A 23,720-nucleotide genomic window follows, 5' to 3' on the forward strand; every position below is an offset into this window, starting at 1 on the left:
TCTATCTATTTAGAAAGCCATCCATTAAAATTATATGTGCTGTTTAGAATTAGAAAGGTAACAATTTCTATACATGAGAAAAGAGTCAACTGGAAGATTGTTTTCAAAACTGTTTCCTAGTGTGGCTGTAGACTTTTTTCTAAGATTTGGGGGAGAAAATGGGTATTTGGAGGAAAAAAATAAACACCAGATGCAGGTGGAGCTGAATTATACCATAAATATCTGATATGTACATAAAATATACATTTAAAAAATGCTCTTCTGTTTCTGTGTTGTTTTCCCAGTTCTTTTTTTCATCCTGTGATGAGCGTTGCACTGACTTTGGTCTAATCTTAAACTTAAATAATGAGCATAAATTCAGTGTTTCATCCTAGATATTTTTGACAAGGAATTCACAATTCATTATGTAGCTATTTTTTGTTTGATTTTTATTTTATTTTTTTTTTCTGTTTTATTGTCTTCTGTTTTACTGCAAGGCCCTTCTTCAATTAGTTGTAGCCAGTCTTTGTCCTTACAGTCACGAGGATTTTGGAACTCTTGAAGGCTCAGAGTTTGCTCCTTTTCCAGGTCATTTCTGAATACACTGAGCAGCATAAGCCTGAACATGGATCCCTGCAGGACTCAGGATAGCTTCCCTTCCCTCCAGCATGATTCCTAGTTAGAATTTTAAAGCTGCCCCTTTCAAAATAAGTGGAATCTGTAATGAAGGCTCCAAGCTTGTACTCCCACACTTAATGCCTGGTCTGCATTTAGCAACCAGTGTTCAGTGGCAGTGCTGTCAGAATTTCTCTGTCTACTGGTTGCTGTGGTTTTAACCTGCTTTGGTGTCCTAAAATTCAGGCTTATACTGTGGGACACCACTAACTCTAAGCTACTGAAACTTGGAATAGGGAACAGGGGGAACAGTGTGTAAGGGAGGACACATTTTAAATCTGTTTTATGCAGTATTTGATTGGAAATAGTTGGGAAGAAGTTCATAGCTGACTACAAATCAGTCCTTTTTTTCAAGGTATAGTACTGTACTGTGTGTTAGGATTTTAAATTATTTTTAAATAAAGTAAATGAAAGTCTGATAATGGTTTTTTTCCATCTTCAACAGCAAAACATCAGTTCTGCTTTTGAAACAACCTTTTTATAAAACGGATGTGGATACTTGGACTGAATTACAATTATTGTTTTAATTGCTTGTGGTATAAATGCAGAAATAAAAAACATGTTACTTCTCTCTCCCAGAGATATAATCATTTAATGATAGTCACAATTTTGCATAATTTTCCATACAAACACTTGTCCCTCTTCAGTTGCAGATTCAATATATGGTGACAGTTGAAGATGAGGTCATAATGAGTTCAATCCATTATCAAATGTTACCTTTGCATCATAAAAGCAGAACTAAAATGTATCACATTTGCAAAATGGCAAGTTGTCTGTGCCGTGATGGGGTATTGTTTTGGGTGTGGGAGCAGCTGCCAGGTTGCAAAACCAGGCTGTAGAGGTGGGGAAGATGGCAGCAGAGCTTCTTGCCAGTGAGAGGGTGGTATGACTCAGTGCTCTCAATGAACATGCTTGACTTCTGAGTGCATTTCCAGCCTTTTCTTGGATCAGAATAGCTGTAACTTTGGGACAGCCTGATAACATTGCCTTTCTGTGTAGTCATGTTGAGAAAGCTGACTGATTCAGACTTCTTTTTAAATAGTTGCATGTGTAGTGGCTTTTCTGGTTTAGCAGTGCGTTGGTTGTTATGTGCTGAGTTGGACTAGCAGTAATTCCTTGCTATAATATACTCTTTTGCATGTGTATTTTTTTCTTATGATTCAAGTTTCCAGTAAATTGGAAATAGCCTTCTTTGTTCTGTATTTCTCCCCTCCTTTCACTAGTCAGTGTCAGTGTAAGGGTTTCATTGGGCAGGACACTAAGAAAGGACAGACAGTTGGAGGCGACAAGAAAATGAAACCTCAGAGTTCTCAAGGGATGATAAGTGACTGGTGGTGGCAAGATAGCAAAAGATTTCTTTAAAAGAGCTGTGTGGAAGAAGCAGAGAACTAAAAGTGTTTTCAGCTATATTGAGAGAAAAAACAGATGGCAGACTAGAAAACTAGGGGAAAAATGACAGGAAAACCACATGGAGAGGACTGTGTTGTCTTGATGGCAAAATTCAAATTGAGAACAAGAAAATAACTTTACATTGTAAAATCATATGAGGCCATCAAATTTCTCAGGCAAAACTTGCTCTTAGTGGAGCCATGCTGGCTGTCACACATCACCCTCTTCTTTTCCATGTGCCTAAGCATAGTTTCCAAGAGCACGATCCTGCCAGACACAGCAGTGAGATTGGCCTGTGTTTCTGTGGGCCTTCCTTTCTTCCCTCTTTTAAAAATGGGGGTTATATTTCCCTTTTCCAGTCAGGGGGAACCTCATGGGACTGCCATGACTTCTCAAACATGATGGTCATCTTAGCAAGTCCATCTGCTGGTTCCCTGAGGGCCTGAAGATGGATCTCATCAGATCCCATGGCCTTGTGCCCCTTCAGGTGCCTTAGATGGACTCAAACCCCACAAACCCCATCTTCTCCCAATCTCCTTCACTCTCCCAGTCCCTGCCTTTGCCCTCTGTGATGTGGGTGATGTGCTTGCAGCAGTTGCCAGTGAAGATTGAGATCACTGAGTACCTCAGCCTTCTCCATATCCCACGTAACCAGGTTTCCTTCTGGTGAGAGCCTGCATTTTCTGTAATTTCCCTTTTATTGTGGATGTACCTGTAGAAGCTTTTTTGTTGCCCTGGACAGATGTAGTTCTATCTGGGCTTCAGTTTTCCTAACATGGTCCCTGGTTGCTTTCACTATTGCTCTGTATTCCTTGGAGGCTCCCCATCTCTGCTTCCACCATCTGTAGACTTCCTTTTTGAGTGTGTGAGTGTGTCCAGGAGCTCCTTATTCATCCATGCAGACCTCCTGGTGATCTTGCCTTGTTGGGCATTATTGCTGAGCTGTGAGGAAGAGATCTTCGAATATTAACCAGCCTTCTTAGGCCCCTCTTCCCTCCAGGGCTTTATCCCATGGTACTCTACGAAGCAGATTCCTGAAGAGGTCAAAATCTGCTCTCCTGAAGTCCAGGGCAGTGAGCTTGCTGTGTGCATCCCTTGTTGCCCCAAGGATCTTGAAGTCAGGGTAATCTGAGGTGGCTGCTGTTGCCCTTGTGGCATCTTTTGCTCCCTGTGCACTGTTGCTCTCAGGCTCATGTTTATGTACTTTGAAAGGGAATATATAGAGTCCGCATTGTCTCTAGGGCAGTGGCCTCATGTGTAAGAGGTTTACCCTCAGTCTTTTTCTTATCAAAGAAATATGCAATTAGAACACAGAGTATGGGAGGACTTACTGTTTTTTCCTGGGCTGGATTCATTAAATAAATAACAGGCTGGTGTAGCACCGTCTCTGTGATCACAGACATGCTGGTACAGAATCGAGCTGACAGATGAAGGCAGCACAAGGCACTACTGGAGAGGAGTCTGTCCCAGCTCTTTTTTTCCCAGAGTCCCTGAGGCAGTTCATCTCAGCACAGTAACCTATTTCAGTCTTGCTGGACTGTGCTGCAAATTTCATTAAAATACAAGTAAAATTATATTTTAAAAAATTATAAGACAAGCTTGATTAGGATATGAACTGTAAAATTCATATTACCCTTAAGTGTTATTTGATAATTATAATTTTTATTTGAATTTGAGAGCAATTATCTGTTCTAAATCTTGATTTCTAAAAAAAAAGGGATTAAAAATTGAATGTTTTAGTAGACATAAAAATCTTAATTTTCGTAGCTGATTTGTATCTGTTAGAGCCATAGTTTTTACTTTTCTGTTTTTAAAGTCAGACTGTGTGTAATGTTCATCTTCTGAATTGACATGTCTCGGATACAGTTAGAAATAATGCTGAATCTTCAGTTGATCCTTGAGGTCAGTCTTACACCCTTGTAATGATAGTAAATTTTTCGGATTGACTGACTGAAATGGGCTTGTGTGTTCAATGAAATGGGTTCAATTATTCTACCCCTTGGCTTCTGAAAAAGCATAAATGCATAAGATGGGTGTGAAACTCCCATGTTTATAAGGGATATGTTCTAGGAAGCATCTGTGAATGGAGGGGAACTCAGGCTGTCCTGCCTGGAGATGCAGAAGTTCAGGCATGAGGAAATGGCACTTTGTTTTGGCTCTGCCCCAAGAAAAACAGGCTTGTGACCTTCCCCCTCTATTTCTTTCTCACACATTGTGGGTTCTCACCTACGTCATGCATTACATCACAAATTCAGGTTAGACAAGACCTGTTTTGTCAGACTGAGCCCTCATTCACCATCTGGGAGGAGAGAGTGAGTCTGAAATGGGCAAAGAGCCACCCAGACTCCAGTGGGCAAACATTAAACACTACTTTTGTGTAGATCTAGTGGTTAACACTGTGAGGCTCCATTACTTTCCTGGTGAGATACCTACCTGTTTTCATGGATTTCCATGGACTGGATTATTCATTTTCAGCAAAGCTTGGAGTTCACAGAAGGGGAAGTTGATACTTATTTTAAGCTGATTTTAGTCATCCTCAGAGATTCCCTTATATTTGTCAGTTCCTCTTTCCATATACACTTACTCACCAGCACCAAGATTTTTATGTATGTTCCTAGGTGTTTGCATGTAAAGACACTTCCATTAATACTTTGTCTATTACCTGTCTTAATGCTTGTTCAGTTTGGCTGGAATAAAGAGGCCTGGCAATCATACTGTGATCTAGACCTGCCTGTGATCCACTACATTCTGGAATTCTAAGAAAACTTACTCATAGATTTATGAATGTGCATGTGCTAGAAGTCATGGTGTTATCCAGACACTGGGAATTTACTTACGATTAACTTCACCAAAACATTTATTTGTTTGCTACTGAAAACATTCGGTGTATGCTCTTATCGGTTTTGTTCTGGCTTGACCTTTAATACAGAAATCTACTATTCCCCAGTGCTGGTGATTTCAGAGTAGGAAAGCAGTTCAGTGACTCATGAACATGCTCCCAGAAGCATTTGTGGCTTATTATGTAAGGCTTCATTTTAGTGATATTCAATTTTGATATTTAATACTGTGTTTCAGAATAAACATAAATGGGTTTTTTCAGCTTTTTGTTTGTTTTTGAGTGGTTTTTTTTCCTTTCTTTTTGTTGTTTGTCTAATTAATCAGTAATCTAGGAAAAACATGAAGGTGTTTATCTAAGAAAGTGCTAATCACTGGGAAGTAATTTTACTGCTCCTAGTATTATACCAGGAAAACCTGCTCTCTATCATTCTCAGTGTAAAACTAAATTATGTCTGTTCTTGTATGGTTAACTCTTAACATTGCATAATGACCAAAGGTTACTACTCTCTGAAAATTCTGCATACCTTGGCATTTTTTGTTTGTAAGATCATAGCAGCTGCTCCTGGTGTGGATGGGTGTTAGTCTGGACAGTAGAGAGGCTGAGGTACCCACCTGAAGTGGAAGGCTGGATAAGCTTGGTCAGGGAGGCACAAAAAGTTCCCTCTCAGTGCCTGGCACTGGCCCTGCCTGGACTTGGGCTGTCTCCAAATAAGGCTTTTTTTGCTCTGCCATCCTCAGCAGGTGCCAGGAGTTTGGCTTAGGTTCAGTATTAGATCTAAGCCAGCCTTATGAATTCATGCATTAAAAGGGAAGCTGACAAGCTCTCTTGGAGGTCAGGGTGCTGGGTGTGTCTAAACTGTCTCCAGTAAGCAGCCAGAGATCCCAGCATGAGGTTGAGAGACCTAGTCTGACTGCTCACAGCCTTCCCTCCCAAGCTTGGCAGGGTTTACTAGCCCGAGGCCAGCATGGAGAGCCTGAGTGTGCTGTTCCTCACACGGTATCTGAAGCTGGCTATATGCAAATGTTCATACAGAGCTGCTTTACAAGGCTGTGGTGTTGCTGAGCCACCTGTACCACGCTGCCTCTGGTACTGTGAGCAGCAGCACAGACCTCAGAAGAAGCCAGCTCATCCCTGTCATCACCATGGGGGTCAGTGCTGGGTCCCACACTGCCCTGGAGGTGGAGGTTTGTAGCCCTCAGCTGTGCCAGGTGTAGCTGTGCTGTGCCACGGTGTCTGTGGAGACCCATCGGCAGACATAAAGCCTTTGTTTGAGACAGTCTGAGGCTGTCTCAGTTTTAATGGTTAGCAGGAAAGTATGGATAGCTTGTAATGAGTGGGGGTGGAGGATAACAACGAGTGCTAATAAAAGAGAAGTGTATCAAAAATGCATCTTCACTTGTGAGAGAGGGGAGTTTCTCTAGTGAAGGAGGAGAGGATGTGAATAGTAAGGTTATCCAGTTGTGAAACCTGGACTGTTTGTTGTGTTTCCTGTTGATAGAGGTTTGATAGAAATTATTCAGAGCTAAACTGTGTGGTCTCTCCTTCAAAAGAAATATCTTAGCACAGCCCTGTGTCCTAGGCAGCAATAAAAGGCACCTTCTGGACCTGCTGAGTGCCCTGAGGAGGAATATTTGCCTCCTTCTGTACCAGTGACTGTGTGCTGGAGCATGCAGTGACCCACCTACAGCGGAGGAGATGACACTGCCCTCGTACTGGCTTCATGTGGCTGAGATCAGTGCCCTGAGAACAGGAACAGGGTGGGTTATGTTCTGTCAGGGAGGAGTGGGTGTTGAACCAGGAATGCAATGGTCTTAAGATAATTGTGGTTTCCAACAGGTTTGGATCCCAGATGATCCCTGCTATCCCATTGCCCAGCAACAACTCCAATAAAGAGATAATGTAGTGCTACTTCACTGGGCATATGGAGTGGGAAGTTCTTCCCCTCCTATGAAGTATTTACCTGAAATATAGGGCAGAGGTTTTTTCTCTGGTCTTCTTAGAATTAGAGTTTTAAATTTCAATCACATAGAATTGGTTAAACACTTGATTGCCTAAACAAAACAGGGAAAGAGAAAAATCCTCTCTGTTTTTTTCAGTTCACACCAAAGGGTAAGTTTGTCTAGACTTTCCCATTCTACATATCTTTAAGAGTAGGAGTTGCAATGTAATTTTTTGTTTGTTCCATGCTTTTTTCATTTCTGTTATTTCATTATTGTTCATGCAATTACGTCTAAGAAACTATCAACTCCAATAAGGAAAGGGTTTTTAGATAGAGAAAAGTGATAAAATATGTATTTTAAAAGATTTGTAAAAGCTTTAAGGTATGCATTTGTAGTTGAAGGTTGAACAGTGGAATACTTTTTATGCTATGAGAGGAAGGTGTGGTGTTTCAGGAAAACCTTCTTTGCCATACAAAAATGTAAAACTTTCATTTCATGTTTATTGAAGTATGGAAAGATAAGGAAAACAGAACTTGGGTGTCAGGCTCAACAGGGATTCTTAGGGCCTCTTTTCATGTTTCTCTCCTGCTTAATCTCTCATAAATCAAGAGAAGTACCTTGTTATACTTTCATATAATGTCTTAGTTTTTAGTCATGATTAGTGTGCTTGATAAGCATTCTTATTTCTTCGGTAATTAATAATGAGTGTCTAAAAATGTTGGATTTTTTCCTCTGCTACATTTCATATGCTGCTTCTTAGGGAAAACTATATGGTTTCACTGCTTTTGACCTATTTCAGTTGTCATCATTGCTCTGTAACTAATTCTAGGATGCAATGTTATCATTCATTTAAGTTTTTTCCTTTCTCTGTGAAGACAGGCAAAGATGCCTGTGTATCAGAACCACCTTTGTTGAAATAATCAATGAGGCTCAAGATGATTTATAGAAAACAGTGGGCGATCCCCCTTTGTTGGAGGGTCCTTTGTAATCCTAAGGATGGCACGTCAGCCTGGTATGGCAATGAGTGGGCTCTAAAGAGCAAGGGTGCAGATGGGGTGATTCATGGAGTGCTGAAACAGGATGATTTCAAGTGAGGCTTTTCTATGTTCAATTGCAAAATGCAGAGAAATGTTTTCTAGGAGTACAAATACTGTTTGGGAATATGTGAAATAGTCATTATTTTGCATTTCATTTAATGTAGTAAACCAGCCCGAGACAGTTCTTGAGTTTGTCTCTGCTTTCCCTCCCGTTGGTAAGTGCACTGCCTCATTAACTTCCTGGCCTAACAATAAAGACCTTGGAAAGACTTTTGTGTATCTCCAGACAGATGATGCAAGGCATAAATACAGCCTTGGGAACATCTTTAGTGTCTTTCTTAGTGAAACCTGAACATAAAGGTTGGTGTTTTTGACTGGCAGGATTTCAGTAGACTTGCATCACTGTTGGAGCCTAAGTAATTTTTTTTTCTTGCTGTACTCTTCAAAGTGATGTAATGGGGGAAAGAAAATTGCAGTATTTCACAAGGCAAGAAAGAAAATCATATCTGAGTGATGGTTTTGGCACTTTTTACTGTGAAGGAGAGTGATGACAATAACCTCCAGTTCAGATAATAATTCCCAGTTATAATTACTTGTGAGAATGTGCTATATTAAGAATTCTATGCTTTCCTGACATAATTTTCAATTAACTTAATAGCTGTTAAATTTGACTGAATCTCTCTATGCCCTGCTTAACATGTCTTGCTTTGGAAGGCCTTGTTTTCCTCATTAGCTGTCTGTATCCTCTGTTATATTATTTCTGCCTTCAGCAGGATTGTAATTTAGTTTATTAGATGTTCTAGCATAGAGTGATACCTAGTCAATTGTCCAATGCTGTTTGACAAACTTAGCACTATTTCCCCAGATGACCTCTCAAGTAATTATGAAGCTGTGTTGCCTTCTAACAGTGGACTTATAAACTATTTTTCAAGTAGAGTGAAAAGAAGAATTTAGTCATGGTCTAAGAAAAAGCATACCCAGTTTCCTTTTTACACAAAATACTTGCACGGTTTTTACTGGAGAAGATACATTGCTTTTTCTCCTTTTACATAAGATGAATTTACACTGGGTAGTACCAGTGTTATTCAGATGTCACTAGAAGATAATAACCCAGAGAAATGAAAAATGCAAGAAACGTGTCAGGCAATGTTTATTTTTTTAATTTGGAGGCTGTCTTCCTTTTAGAAGGAATTCTTGATGAAGAAGGTTTTGCTCAAGGGAGCATGATAATAAATACAGTATTTAGTTACACTGCTGAAGGTGCTCATCCTGTAGGAAAGCAAACTACTGTTGTCTGTTCTCATTTTTATGGAATGTAGAACATTCTGTGGAATATTCTATGGAACGTAGATATTCTATGGAGCGTCTGTGGAACTGTTTTTCAGTTGGGTTTTTTAAGTGTCATTTAAAAAATGTTTTGCGGTTTTAATTATTTAACATTTTTAAAGTCAGTGTCTTTATGTCAGCAGATAAACTGGGAAACTTGGTATTCTCTATTAGGGGGTTAAATGTTTTAAAATGGTAAAATAGATTGAAATTCTTGTTTTCTAGAGCACGTTGTTAGCCCTCACATTGCAAATTTCCTTTTGAGGCAGCAGTGGTGGTCGGGAAATTAGCAGCGTTTATTTAAAATACAAATCTCCACCCACCATGCTTAAACTGTCAAATATTCAAGTGCCCTTTTTAAAGGCTTGTTGCATAATTGAAGCAGTCATATGCTTTTGTTTCTAATAATTGATCTATTTAACTTGTTAAATGAGTTCACACAGAATGTGCACAGCTGTCTGACTTGTATGGTTGTGCTGATCAGTGTGTGCTGAAGTGTTCCTTATGCTTAAAAATATTGTATTGTAGGTATGTGGTGGAGGTTTGCTTTTGTTAAGGTCAGCCACTTGGGAGTTCTTCGTTTGGTGAATCATGTAGGATGGTGCAGTGATTAGATGCCAAGTCACGATCCAGTGCTTTGAGCTAATTTTACTTCCAGTGTGCTGCTTTTGAATTAAAAGCTCTTCCTACTGGCGCTGTTACGTTTCAGGCAGGAAAGGAGCTGTCCTTTAGCTGCTCCTTGGAGCGGGGTTCCTGTCAAGGGTGTGTGCCTTGCAGTGCAGGCTGCTGGCTCTAAGGATCCCAGCTGGTCTCCCACTTCTTCTAGGGGATGGCATGTATGTGTGTATAGGAGGATGCTTCTGCAGTCCTGAATACAGAGTAGGCTTCTAAGGATGTGGGAACACAGAGCCAAAAGTCAAGTGTTGCTCTGAGCAGATCAAACATTCCTGAGCCACCTGAGTAAGCTGTGTGCTGCACCAGATCTGGATGCAGCTTTTCTTCCAGTTGCTTTTAAAAGTGGTTGAGAACAACTTCCTAATTTAAACACTTGAAAGGAAATGATACCTGAGAAAACTGTTACACAATACTGAGCTAAAATTAGAGCTCTTCAAATCTGGAGATTGATTTTTGTTATGCATTCGTTTCTGTTTTGAGTCATTTTGGTTCATACATATGGGTACAGTTCTACCAAATTGCATGAAATAAATATAACTTTTAACAGTTGGTCATGTCTCACCCTTTATCATTAACGGAGGAATTCTTAGTGCTATCTGGTTTTTAAGCTGTCTGATATTAGTGTTTGCTGCAAGCTAGTTTTGTTTTAAAAGCTTCAGCCAAAGTAATTCAGTCACTTCTGAAGATGATGACAGAGTAGAAGCTATTAAAATAAAAAAGCCACAATTTTTACTTAGAAACCTTTCCCTTCCTGTCATTGCTGTGACTAATTACTGGCTGAATTAAAGAACCTTTGATATTTCAGCTTGTCTGTTTTCAGTAGCAAAGCATAAGATGTAACAAATACTGTAACTATACTGAGTGCATCCCAGATCATACCTGGAGGTGTCTGACAAGGCTTTGTATTTATAGAAATAAGCTATTGGAACTGGCCAAGTTTGGGACTTGGCAAAAGAACCAGCTGCTTAAGGGGAAAGGAAGTTTGCCCTTTGGTTTATAATATTGCTTGTCAGTAATTTTGAGGAATGAGTAGCTGGTAATGTGGAAGAGCAAGGAGAGTCGGCAGGAGGGTGAATGGTTAGGCCCAGACTCTGTGAGAAGTTGTGAAGCTGGGACTTGGAATTGCTAGGCAAGAAACAGATCTTTCCCTGTTAAGCAACTGGATTAAGGTGTCTGTCTTGACACTGGAAAGTGCTGCTTCCTCTAATGGCCTGGGCACTTCCACACTGTGTGCTGTCTCCTTCAAGTCCTGTGTGGTAATCCTGTGTCTATGATCAAATAATATTTTGGAAGGTTCAGTTCAGTGTCTGGTATAATACCAAGACTGCCAGGATCTTCTTTTTCATAGCATGGCCTTGGTTATGTATGTTGTGTGTCCTGAGGAGCATAAGACCATAAAAGAGCCAGCAGCTGCCTAGGAAGGTCTTGGAGCACTGTTGGCTAAAATAGAAATGATGCTGTCCACTGCCAGCAGCCCCCAAGTGAGGTGATAATTTGAAAAGCCAGCTGAGCGAACCAAACACTGTGGATGGTCATGTAGAACAGTGCTTAAGCTCCTGCACAGATCTTTTTTAGTACTCATGTGTTGTCATGTCATGATGAATGTGGCAGAGATTAGGCCTCTGAAGTTGGGGGATTGAAAGAAGCAGATGGACCTAAAGGACTGGAAGCTTGTTTTTGAGCATGTGTTGGAGGATGGAAAGGATGAGTGCAGTAGGTAAGAGTAACAGCTGGAAAGTGAGAATATACCAGGAAAAACCCAAAGGAAAAGCTGAAGCTTGGATAGCAGAAAGCATGAGATGAGGTCAAGGTGTAGCAGTATAAGAAGAGGTGGGATACAGATGCACAAAAGGTTCCTCTAGGCTGAAGTGTGCTTGTGAACAGTATTCATTGCACAGCTTCAAAGGTTGACTCCAAAATTTTGGGGTCATCCTTCTGTTGCTGTGTATTCCACTGCAAAAGCCTAAGTTGTCTCTTCCGCTGGTGGCGTTTTGCAAAGAAAAGTTTTCTTTTTTTAAATTTTTTTTCTCTTTAGATCACTTGTGTAGAGGTGAGAGTTTAGATCACTTGGAACAGATCTGAAGTTCCAGTTCTGCTTTTAAGCTATGTCATTATTTATAATGAGGAATAAGTAGAATTTATATTCCCAAAAATTTCTCTGAAGATCTACTATGAAAGATTTGCTGAGAGAAATAAAAAAACCCTCCAAAATAAAGCACTCAATAGAAAGATTAGAATAAATTTGCAAATGTGGTTAAACTTTAGTCTCGTAGTACATGTGCATTATAATCATTACATGATAAGGCATGCTGAAATTGGTGTAAATAATCATCTGCTTATAGAAGGGGTAGGGCTGAAATTGTTGCTGGAAAATTTCATTATTGTTATGGTTATAGAGATCAGTATAAAGATAAACAGTACATGGTAGGATGAACTGTTATGAAATATACATGGAGTTGGATGGAGGGGAAGCACATGTAGAAAGAATCAACAGGCCACTCCCAGAGTGTTAAATATCAAAATTTTCTAGAGAAACATTTTGCAGAAGCTCCCCCATTCCCTAGGACTGAATTCCCAATTACTTGTAGCATGGGCGACTTGAGTTGTCTATTTTCAGATACCCACTGATAGTCTTGTGGGTCTTTCTCCCACATTCTTCTCCTGGAGTTCGTGCTTGCAGCGTGGCTGAAGCCCCAGCTTCCAGGCTGGTGGCAGTGCTGTCATTGTGGTGCTGGCAGGTGATCTGTCAGCTCTTCTGCTGCCAGGCAGGGGGGGTTTGCAGCACACAAAGCTCCAGTTCCCACTGCCTGTTGGGAGAGCACAGAACTTGGCAGCTTTAATCGTTTGCCAGCTCACAAAAATACGTTGGGTTTTCCAACCTTGTAGCTAAGATCAAAATAATTTCTAGTGGAAGTTTGGTTTTGTTAGTGTTCCTAGCCTTTCTACCTGGGGCAAAAGCAATTCCTAGGTATTGTAAGGAAAGAGATACGGAGTTTATTTTCTTCATTATCTTAGTTTTGCTTCTTATTGGAGGAGTCAGGTGGTTACTGTGGATTGCTCACCTTCTCAGCAGGTGGTGAAAATCAGTTTAATGCCCTGTGGTTTTGACAGATGTTACCAATATGTGTACTGGGTGCAAAAATGAAAACATTACTATCATTCTAGACTGTGTTGTTATCAGCTGTCACTCTAGTTCCGTTTCCAGTGTTTCAATACCCAGGTGCCTGAACTAGCTTCCTAAATACAAATGAACTTTCCACATTCCTCTGATGTATAAAAAGGGTAAGGACATATTCCACAGTGATTTCAGGGAATGAAGCAGAGCTTAGTTGAATAGGAGGCTGATTTAAACTGTCAGATACATTTAGCTGAAAGTGTAACATACCATTTATGCAGGTACATTAAAGTGTTTGTTGAAAAAGGGGGCATAATTTGTGAAGGTTCTGGGCACTGCTGACACTTACTTGTAACATGACAATTTGAATTGAATTGGGAACTGGGGTCAGGAGGATTGGATTGGGGAGAGGGTGCAGAGTCCTGGTAGCTACAGAGCGAGAAGGAGACAAAAAGCAGAACCAGGTAAGTCTGAGAGGCCCTTACATAACACAATGAAGAAATCTCTTACTGTGATCTTGTTATCACCAAAGTTTTTTTGTGTTCTGAAGCTTGTGTGATTGCCATACTGGTGCATATCATCTGCTCTGTAGCCCTGAGTCATTTCAGCTCTCAATAGACAGCAGACAACTTGACTGTGCCATGTTAAGCAGTGATTTGCAGCTTGTAGAATTCTCTCTCTTACATTTAAATCTATATTAAAAAGATTTTTCTTAAGCTTTCATTTTCCAAATAAGTGAAGGTTCATGTCCTTCACTTTATTTGTGGCCATATGAATTTTATTAGCTTCCATATTAACACAGAAGGGATGAGGGACTATCTCATTTCTTCTACTGACAGGTCCTGTTACTCTGCTGTTGGCCACCTAAGTTAATCAAGTTCAACATCATTTATCAGGTTACATGGAGGATTGTCATGCCTTTGTAAGGCTGGCAGAAAACTGAGCTCTTTTAACAGAACTGCCCTTAGCATGAAGTTTCAGTGGGTTTAGTTCTCGTTCAGTTTAAGTATAAAACCAGAAAGACATTCTTAAATTATCAAAAGCCATTGTTATTTTATGAAGATTTTTTTTTTCAAAATAGGTTTTGATGTTGGCTTAGTTTTATTTTTTTTAAATCCAGATACAACACTACCAACTCAATGATGGTAATTGGCATGAAGATCCAATTCTTCAAATGTCCTCAGGAGCTGAGGAAGCTGAAACTTTTGCACTCCATGCTTTAAACCTGAATCTCTATCTCAAAAGAGTTCTTTAATGAATTTTTTATTTTGGTAAAATAGACATCTTGTCAGTGTTTAAAGTCAAAACAACATTAAATGTTAATAATGCCACAGCTTTAACTTGCTGTGTTTTAAAACTACCTTAGTGCTTCAAAGTTGGTAGCACTCAGTGTTAACCTCAATCAATATATGCCTGTAAATCCTTTTAAAGAACCTGCAGTGCCTATTTTTTCTTATACTCTTTGTTTGTTTAGTTTTTTTTTTCCTTTAGCCTGTTTGAATTCCAGTTCCCGTCTTGAATTTGGCTTTGTCAATAGTCTCACTTAGTCTCTTGCTGTTCACAGTGTTTGGAGAGTAAAAGCATGTTTTTGAAGCTGTTTGTTCCTTGTGGTCCTTGCCCAAGTATTTTATCTTTTCTGATAAGGGAGAGCTATACACATATACCACCACTGGCTGTTGTGATGGATTATCCTAGACAAACTATGACACTGGCAACTGCAGAAAATAAAAACAATCTGATTTGCAATTGGAAAACAGTTCTACAGCAACAGCAAAATAAAATATACTTTTTATTTTATTTCCTGGTTTACTTAACATGTCTTCAAGTCTCCAGTTTTTCTATAATCATCCTTGAAGTATTTGTTTTATGTACATCCTAATAAACTTTACTGTCCTTTAAAGGAAAATGAAGTAGTAGCTAAAGTAATTAATATTAAATGGTTAATTTTAGGTTTAAGTATATTTTCAAATAAACCCCCCCAAAGCTTAGCAAGGTGAAAACAGTTATTTCTGTCTTTGTAGAAAAGAATTGCTAAAAGCTTATTTACCAAGTCAAGAGGCCTGCTTGAATAATCTCTTAAGATGAAAAAATAAATGTTTTCAGTGTTTTGAGGCTAAATCACAATTTTTAATCGGCTATGTTTGCTAAGGTAATTCCAAATATGTTTTGCATAATTTCAGTAGGACTTGGGTTTATCATAAGTAGGCATTTCACCCATCACAGATCCTGAGCCAAAATATTCCTTGTTTAAAAATGAGGTAACATCTCTATCATCGTGCTTTCAGGAAAGACTAATAATATTATGGTCTGTGGATGTCAATATATAGCATAACTAAAACAATCAGTTTTATTTTATCTATTTACTGGTTTTTCCAGTAAATAGTGAAGTTAATACTTGAAGTGAAGAAATATTTGAAGTGAAGAAATACTTGAAGATTGCTGGGAAGAAGTGTGACTCATTGGAACTGGGGGTTTTCTTAATACGGAGAGGTGGTACTGAGAGAGAAGTGAACGAGGAGACCTTATGATGAGTGGATGTTCAGGCTTTAATGGGGTATTCACAGATCCCTTCTATACCACGATTTTTTTTGTGTGTCAAAACAGTGGCTAATATTAGTATACTGAATAAAACAGCATCAGTTTTAGTCATGGCCTTAGAAGTCCTTCAAAGACAAACCCCTTACTTTCTGAGTTCCCATTTGCTTACTGTGTATGTTGTAACTCATCACCATTTGAGGCATGAGGCTGTATTTGTTTGGTGCATGTGCTGTCTTTACTTCTGGGGGAGAACACAGCATATTTACCTCAAGCACCTGCTGGAAGTGCATTGGTTTCCTGGGTATAGCAATTTGGAAAACAGAGTTGCAGGCTCTGGTGTAAGTAAAACCTGTCCTACGGATGGAGATTTCCACTGAATTTGTAAAACAGGTAGCTATTTTGCAATTCTATATGGCATACAATTTGGTAAGCAAAACAGTGCTTTAAATGGATTATATTTAAATACAGAAATTATATGTAAATTATATTCCTCCTTCTACAATTGAAAAGTAAAATAATTTGATACCTTCAGACTTGCGTCATACACTTCTAATGAAAGGAGGAGATGGTGTTATTGCAGAGGGACTCCATGGCCTCAGGAGGTAATCTAACATAACTGTACCTGCTGGTGTCACAGCTGCTGGAGTTCCAGCTGTGCCATTCTCCCAACTGCTCCACTTCTGTCTGTGCAGCAGTTCTGGCTGCTACAAACCAGGTTTGCTGTACAAAAGGCAGTTTGTAAATAACTGAACTGGATTGGAGTTTGGCAACTCCAGCAGCCTCCTATGTGCAAAATGATTCCAAACACCTTTGCTATCCAAGCTGCTAATAAAGGAGAGGTACATCTGCTGCTCATCAGGTTGTTTGATAACTGCAAAACAGGCTTCTGCAAAGTTCAGCTTCTTGTAGAGATTTCTAGCTTTTTTTTTTAAATCCTGTAGGAAGTCATTTGACAAATGTGTGAAGCAAGGAAAAACCTATAAAGGGCACAGCTTCTTTGGGGTTTTTAAGCAGTGATAAAGCCAGTTTCTACATGTGTGTGAATATTTCATCTCTTACTGCAGAGAAGACAAAATCATGCAATGCATGCACATCAAAACCTGGACCTGCTGTGAGTTTGGATATGTGGTAATTTGGCTGTAATAATTATGACATTAATTATTTTAATAAAAATTCCATATTCTAATATTTAATGATAGCTTTATTTCTACATGAAACCTACCCTTCTTTCTTGGTCTTTTGGATACTATATAAAATATGCTACTTTCTTCCTCCACTGCTGGTATCTGTATAGTGTATTTTCTTGCTGAAACTATCTTTTGAATGTGTGATTTTATTGCTTACTTCACCTCTGTTGCCATATAATTTTACTGTCTTTAAAGGAAATACAAATAGTTCATTTTTTTTCATTGCAGAGGTGAAAAAGCTATTATGCTTGTGTGGCTCCTGCTTAATGCTCCCGCAGTGGCTACTATAAAAATGAAATATTTATTCTATTCATGCAACCCAAATTCAGCAGTTAGTTGCTACACTAAAGCATTTGACAACTTGCAGAATATTAATGACACAGATTCTTTGTAAAGATGTGAATGGCACATCTAGAGACAATACTTTGAAATCACAAGTATAATTACAAAGAAAAATTTCAAATGTCCTATTTCCATAAGTAATGCCAAATTATTCAAATGTATTTAAAATCAAATGTTGTTCTCACTGGATAAGGAATGGTTTCAAGCCTTTGAGTGTTTTTTTTTTTTTTATATCCAGGTCAATAGTTGAAATTTGTTCTACATCAGTAGTCATGAAAATTAATTTGCCTATCAGAAGACTGACAAAAAATCTTTTTAAAATTGAGACCTTGAAGTCTTAATTGTATAGTATGGAAGGGCTTTGCTGCAGTGAAAAACTTGCTATGTTTAAGAAGTTAAACCTGGAAGCAGTTTAGTGTGTGGTTTTAGGATAGATATGCATGTTTAGTCTCAGAAATAGTAACCAGGTTTAAAGTGAAAGTTTGTGAAAGATGAAACCCAGAAATGCAGTTATGTTCAGGTCTTCCCTTTTGAAAATGGTCAGATTTATCAAAATGGGGACATCCACACCGCAGCAACTGTTTCCAGTGTGGGTGTGCATGATCACACAGGTATTGTGTGTAGCTGCTCAGTTTTTAACCCTTCCCTTCCCTTCCCTTCCCTTCCCTTCCCTTCCCTTCCCTTCCCTTCCCCAGCCATGCATGGCAGTGGTGCCTTGAGAACTCTCCTCTGGGGCCAGCAGTGGGCCCTGGGAAGAGCTGGGACACAGCAAAACTGGCACAGAATCAGGAGGTCAAGAGGTGTCTCCATCTGTTCTTTTTATTAAGACTGCTTTAGTGCTGAGTGCTGGTTTTTTTTGAATGAAGATCTTGTATTTGGAACTTCCTGGAAGAATTATTATGGATTTTGTGCCTTTTCCAACAAACAGCCTTGACTGCGATACTTGCTGGAAGAGAGATTGGAGATAAAATGTACCTTTTTGCTAAGTAAATGCAAGCCCTCATGGTTTGTCTCTGAGGAAAATCCCTATTCATTGTGTTTTAGGATTTTTGGATAGTAAGGACAAAGGGGTAGAAAAGAGGTTTGTTGTTTTTTGGGGTTTATTTTACTTCAGTATGTTCCTCAGATGTGATCTGTGAGTAGGGGAGATTGTCTTCCCTGTCTCTAAACAAGCTGTGCCTCTGAAGCAAAGTGCTGAAGACTGGGTGAGCCACAGCCAGTGCTGCTCAGTGTAAGGAGAAAGCACTGCTACACACCACGTTCCTCTTGCTTATTTAAAAGCAAATTACAGCTGTCTGTGCCAGTGCTTTGGGGAGCCCAGTTCTTTTGTATGCTTGGCATGCTCTGTATGTACAGCCCTTAAGGAGTTTCAGGTGGCTAAACTTAGTTTCAAGATGTCAGTCAAGTTATTGACACGATTGAAGCAGACAGCTTCTAAATTCTATCAAAATGATACATAGAAAAAATGGTAGATAGCTGGAGAGCATTGAAGTAAAGTTTAAGGCCCTGATAATTTGGATGTTTCTATGTGTGATGATAGATGAGGGTGGACAGAGGAATGTCAGCAGCTGAATGTGGCCTCCATTCCAGCCAGAGTCTCTTTGGGTGGTGCAGGCTCAGGTATAGCACATATAGCACGTGTAGGAGTTCAAACATGTGCCTTACCAAGAAAAAGTAAACTCTTGGACACCTGAAGCATCCCAAAAAGATTTCTACATCCAAAGGAAACTCAATTTAATTACATTTTCCTTCCCTTGAGAACAGACAAAATCTTGATTCTGTCTTGTTGGGATTTTTTTGTTTGTCTGTTTGAATGTTCTTTTGAATGATGCTTTTTGTTTTGTGTTCCTGTTTGGCTGGTTTGGGATTTTTTACAGAATCAAGATTGTAACCTCACTTTGTAGTGAGGTCACCTTCTGTCATCTTCTTCCTTTTATCCTCTTCCCTTTCTTTCACGGGCTTGATTCTGTTTAATTTTTTTTTTTTTAATGTGTAGTTGATGCAAATTAATTTTGGCCATGCACTTGATGTCTTTAGTTTCAGTAACTTCTAGTTAGCTACAGGCACTGCAGCACCAGCAGATATGTTTTGTTCCTGAAGCTGCAATTGCTTTTCTAGCTGCTGATAAATCTCCTCATCCTGAGGTTGGGAAGTGCACATTTGTCTACACTTACACTGTGTTTCTGTATTTTTAAGTGGCTTTAGGCATCCAGTAGTCAAGGACACTCATTGTGCCTAAAGGGGAAGGGCAAAGCATTTGTAGCACTATGAAAAGGGATGGAGAACAGTACTAGAGAAAATCTTAGTATAATTAAAGTTAATGCTGTGAATCTTATTATGGAACTTCCTCATTAAAAGTAGCATGAAAACATAAAGCCTGTGTACAATACTTAAATGGATGTGGTGGTAAAACAATAAAGCGAATGAACTTTGAGTTATTTGAAGAGGACTCTTCTTAGTCAGCTGTGCTGGAATTGCTTTGGGGACATCTCACACTCCTTGGCAACTTCTCTGTGTGATAAACAGCTTATGTGTCTTACGTATGTGAACAAAGGCTCTCCCTGAAAAGGATTAAGAGAAATGGGACCTGCGTGAGTCTGCATCCCCAGAGCATGTGAGAAGGGATTTTCTGTACTGGCAGATATTCTGCTTTGGTTGGTACAATGAACTTCAGGAAAATGTGGAAAGGAAACAAAAATCTAAGAATTGTGATCAGGACATACAGGCTACAATTATTTTGGAACAAAGAATAGTTATTCAGGTCTAGTTAAAAATTACTTAACCTGCTTTCCCTACCATTTGTTGGTGACTGGTAAGAAGTAGCTGGCTATGTTCTTGTATAGAGCCTCCTGTTGTTTGTAGGAAAAAAAGGCAAAAGGAATAAACAATTACTGAAAGAGCAAAGCAATGGGTTTAATTAAAGTGTGTCCATGAAATTTCAGTGGTAACAGCTTAAAACCAGTAGAAGTGGCTATGATGAAGTTTTAAAGTAAATAAATAAATTCTATAATCCTTAGAGGATCCTCCTCTTCACAATTCTTACTTTATAATATCCTAGACTTATTAGATACTTCTTAAAATTCATCTCCCAGCTGAAGTACTTGGCTTGAATTTTTGGGATAAGGATACATGGGTGACAGTGAATAATCACCTTGCATATGTTGTTATCCCTGTGAAACTGTCTTTTTGAATGTCATCTCCATTTTAAAGTATTTTCAGACTCCACAATCATAAAGGTATCTTTCATAAAGAAACTCAAGATTTTTGCACACAAAATTATGATTGCTGAAAACTTTACTGGTAAATTAAAGGAAATGGAAGATGGAAAATGAACAGTTAAAAAAATCAAGTTTGTGTATGCAAAAACTTGGTAAAGAGAAGATGAATCTATAAAAACATGTACAAGGAACAAGGCTAAAGCAAGACTATGCATTTCTTTAAGTCTTATGGACTTTTGACTCTTGATTTTCAAACAAACAATAGTAGTAGTAGTAATATGATCCAGCATGCCTAATCTGGGTCCTGTTATAATCATCAAATTGAAGTACCATCTTTGTTGCATGGACATTAATGGTGTACATTTCAGTACTGAAGTCTGTACTCTGAAAATTATAATATTAACATGACTTCAGTAGTAATTGTTAGGCATACAGAAAGTTTAAAAACATTCAGCATGCAACGTAACAGGTAAAAGAAGCAGCCCATTTTATTATCATGCTGTGATTGTGAGCCTTCCATCTTCATTGCCCTAACCTAACTGCACGAGCAGCTTTTATTTTGTGTGTTCCTTTGCTCCATTCCTGGGTCATTGTGAGCCATTCTGCACCTCTAGAGTTACAGATCCCATATGTGGTTGCCCAGTCCAACCTCCCAGAGTCCAAAGCCTGTCTCTGGGGTTAAGCTGCACCTTGCGGTTAGCTCTTCAGCTGCTTGAAGGTCTCAGATGAGTGTTGCACTAACTGAATTTTGATGAGAATATGACTTTGACCTCAGCATAAATGATTTGTTTCTTTTCCTGTGTATTATCGTGTCTGGAAAAAGTTGGACATTTGGAAAGGCAAGCCAAAAATGTGTTCGATATTTCCTAGATGTATGGACAGTTCCTAGATATTTCTCTGAATCTTTTTTTATATTTTTCTAACAAGCAGGTCTCAAAGTAAGGAATTGTGTGCTGTATGTGCATGTCACAGTTTTTTCTGCTTAAACAGTTCAAGAGGGCAAAAAATGGTTTTGTTAATAAGTAAATTGTGCACTAAGTCATTCCTAGTGATTATATTAGCTTAAAGCTTCCTGAGGCTAAAATGGTACTAAGATTTAAAAGGGTAATATTATGATTACAAAAATGCCTATCTCAGTGAACATTTCCAGAGGTAGACATGATTATTTCTGTTAAAGAAAAGCTATTGTGACTGAAAACCTTCTCCTAATAGAAGTGTATTGGGAAGTAAGGGAACCAGACATGATTATTTCTGTTAAAGAAAAAAAGCTATTGTGATTGAAAACCTTCTCCTAATAGAAGTGTATTGGGAAGTAAGGGAACTATATCAGAGGCTTCTTTTTAAGTCTCCACCACAAAGAGCCTGTTTATTATGATAGCTGCTGTCCTAGCATTCAAGTGACAGATTTTGCTATGGGTTTTGAGCTGTCCATTAAATATAGCACCTCCATTTTTTGAATGTTTTGAGTAGCCCACAGAGTAGCTACTGTCTGAAAAATGGGAGTCACAGTGGGAAGCTGAAGGGGATGGGCTTCTGAAGCATTTAGTGTTTAATGGATCTACAGCTGTAGTGAAGCAGTGTGCAGAAATAATTCTGATTAGGCTTGGTCAATCAGATGACAAAATGAGCCCTGACCCTCCATCATTCAGCTCTGAAATTCAGGGGACAATTTCTGCTTAAACCCAGTTAAACACAAAAACTCTGGTCAATCAGCTATATATGAGCTGATATAATATTCTGTTGAAGGCAGAGGGGAGCAAATAGTTAAGCTACTTCATTACTCAAATAGTTTTCTTCTGGGACTTCGATTTGGAAGGAATGATTGAAACCATGAAAATAGCCATTTTGAGAATTGAGCTTTTCCGAGAACTAAGTGTTACTAAGTAAAAATAACAGATTAATACTGTGCCACGTTTGTGGCATAGTAAGTAGCTTCTTATTTACAGTTTCATGTCTGCTGTTGTTGTTTGAATGTACAGGTGTAAATGTGCAGTTAAAGATTGGTAAGTGAATGGCAGAGGTTTTGCCTAAACACCATACTATTTGATGATAAATTTCCACATAAAAATAATGATCTGTAACGGTAATTAACCTCTGATTTTTTTTTTTAATCCTTCTCAGCTAAGTCTTTGCAGCTCTAGAATCAAGACACATATGTGAAGTGAGAGCTCATATTAGCATACTCAGGTTCTGTTTTGCCAAGTTTAAGAGTTCAGGTGGATGCAGTCATTACTGAACCTCACTGGCAATCTGCTTTGAAGCTCATGCTTTTGTCAGGATAAACATTATTCTAAGATGCCTTAAAAACAGAATAGGTTTCAAAAGGACCAGATGAAGTTATTGTTCTGAACTGGTTTTGGTGCTAATAGAGACTGACAGAATTCATCCTGCTAGCCATAATAAGAAGCAAAACCCTTAAAGTTAGAAATGTTTTAACTGGTCTTAAAACCCAAACAAACAAAAACCCCAAAAAACAACCCCCCTCAAACAAACAAACAAAAAAAAAAAGAAAAAGAAAGAAAAAAGACAAACAAAACCAAACCAAAAAAGAAATCAATCAAGTAAAAAGCCTCAAACCAACCAAGCAACAACAAAAAAAACCCAAAAAAAACCCCACAAAAAACCAGAGGGAAACGCCTGTATTTTTAACAGAAGAAAACAAAGTTTGTAAACAGGGTTTCTTTCTTAAGGAGTTGAGAAATCAAGTAAAAAACCTCAAACCAACCAAGCACCAACAACAAAAAAAAAAAAAAAAACCCACAAAAAACCAGAGGGAAACACCTGTATTTGTAACAGAAGAAAACAAAGTTTGTAAACAGGGTTTCTTTCTTAAGGAGTTGAGAAAAAAAGTTAGTTTTCTGTACCAGTGTTACTTCAAGTACTTCAAGGTAGTTCCTTGGAAAGGAAGGGTGGTCCAGAGGCTCGTGTGGTGTATGAGATCAGTGTCTTTAGGCCTGTGGGCCAGCACATTTGACTCTTTAAAATGTTTTCCTTTATTTCTAGTACATTTTTATATTCTTACACTGGGATTTCACCACTGAGTACAGATTGTAGTTTTTGCAGTGATCTGTCTCTTAGACACCCTGTTGCAGATAGAGGATTGTCCCACTGGCAAGTCATCAAGTAGAATAAATGTAAAGGAGAAATTAAACTATATCTCAAAGTAAATAGACAAGTCACAGGTAGCTGCTTGGAAGGAAGTTGTGTATAATATAAGATCTGGAGAAAAATCTTAATGTTGATTGCATTTTCTATGCACTACCTAAACAAAACACTAAAAAACCTATATTTTTTTTCTTGGTTTTTAAAAAAAATTTAATTACTCTTAAAAAAACCCAAACAAATGGAAAAATGCCCTAATAGTGCAGGCATAATTTTATTAAAAGGTTCATGCAGCTAAGCAGATTTAGCTCTGCTTTTCTATAAATACAGGGAAATGTTTAACCCCTATTGTATGGCC

The 23,720-nt window shown here is 38.6% G+C and overlaps 1 protein-coding gene across 35 annotated transcripts in view; it reads left to right on the forward strand.

Moving 5' to 3' along the window:
- The window catches only part of NRCAM (neuronal cell adhesion molecule), a 143,448-nt gene that overhangs the window by 17,751 nt on the left and 101,977 nt on the right, over nucleotides 1-23,720 (forward strand). The window lies entirely within an intron of this gene.

The sequence above is a fragment of the Passer montanus genome, unplaced genomic scaffold (assembly GCF_014805655.1).
Source record: "Passer montanus isolate IOZ18808 unplaced genomic scaffold, ASM1480565v1 scaffold6, whole genome shotgun sequence".
Lineage (NCBI taxonomy): Eukaryota > Metazoa > Chordata > Aves > Passeriformes > Passeridae > Passer > Passer montanus.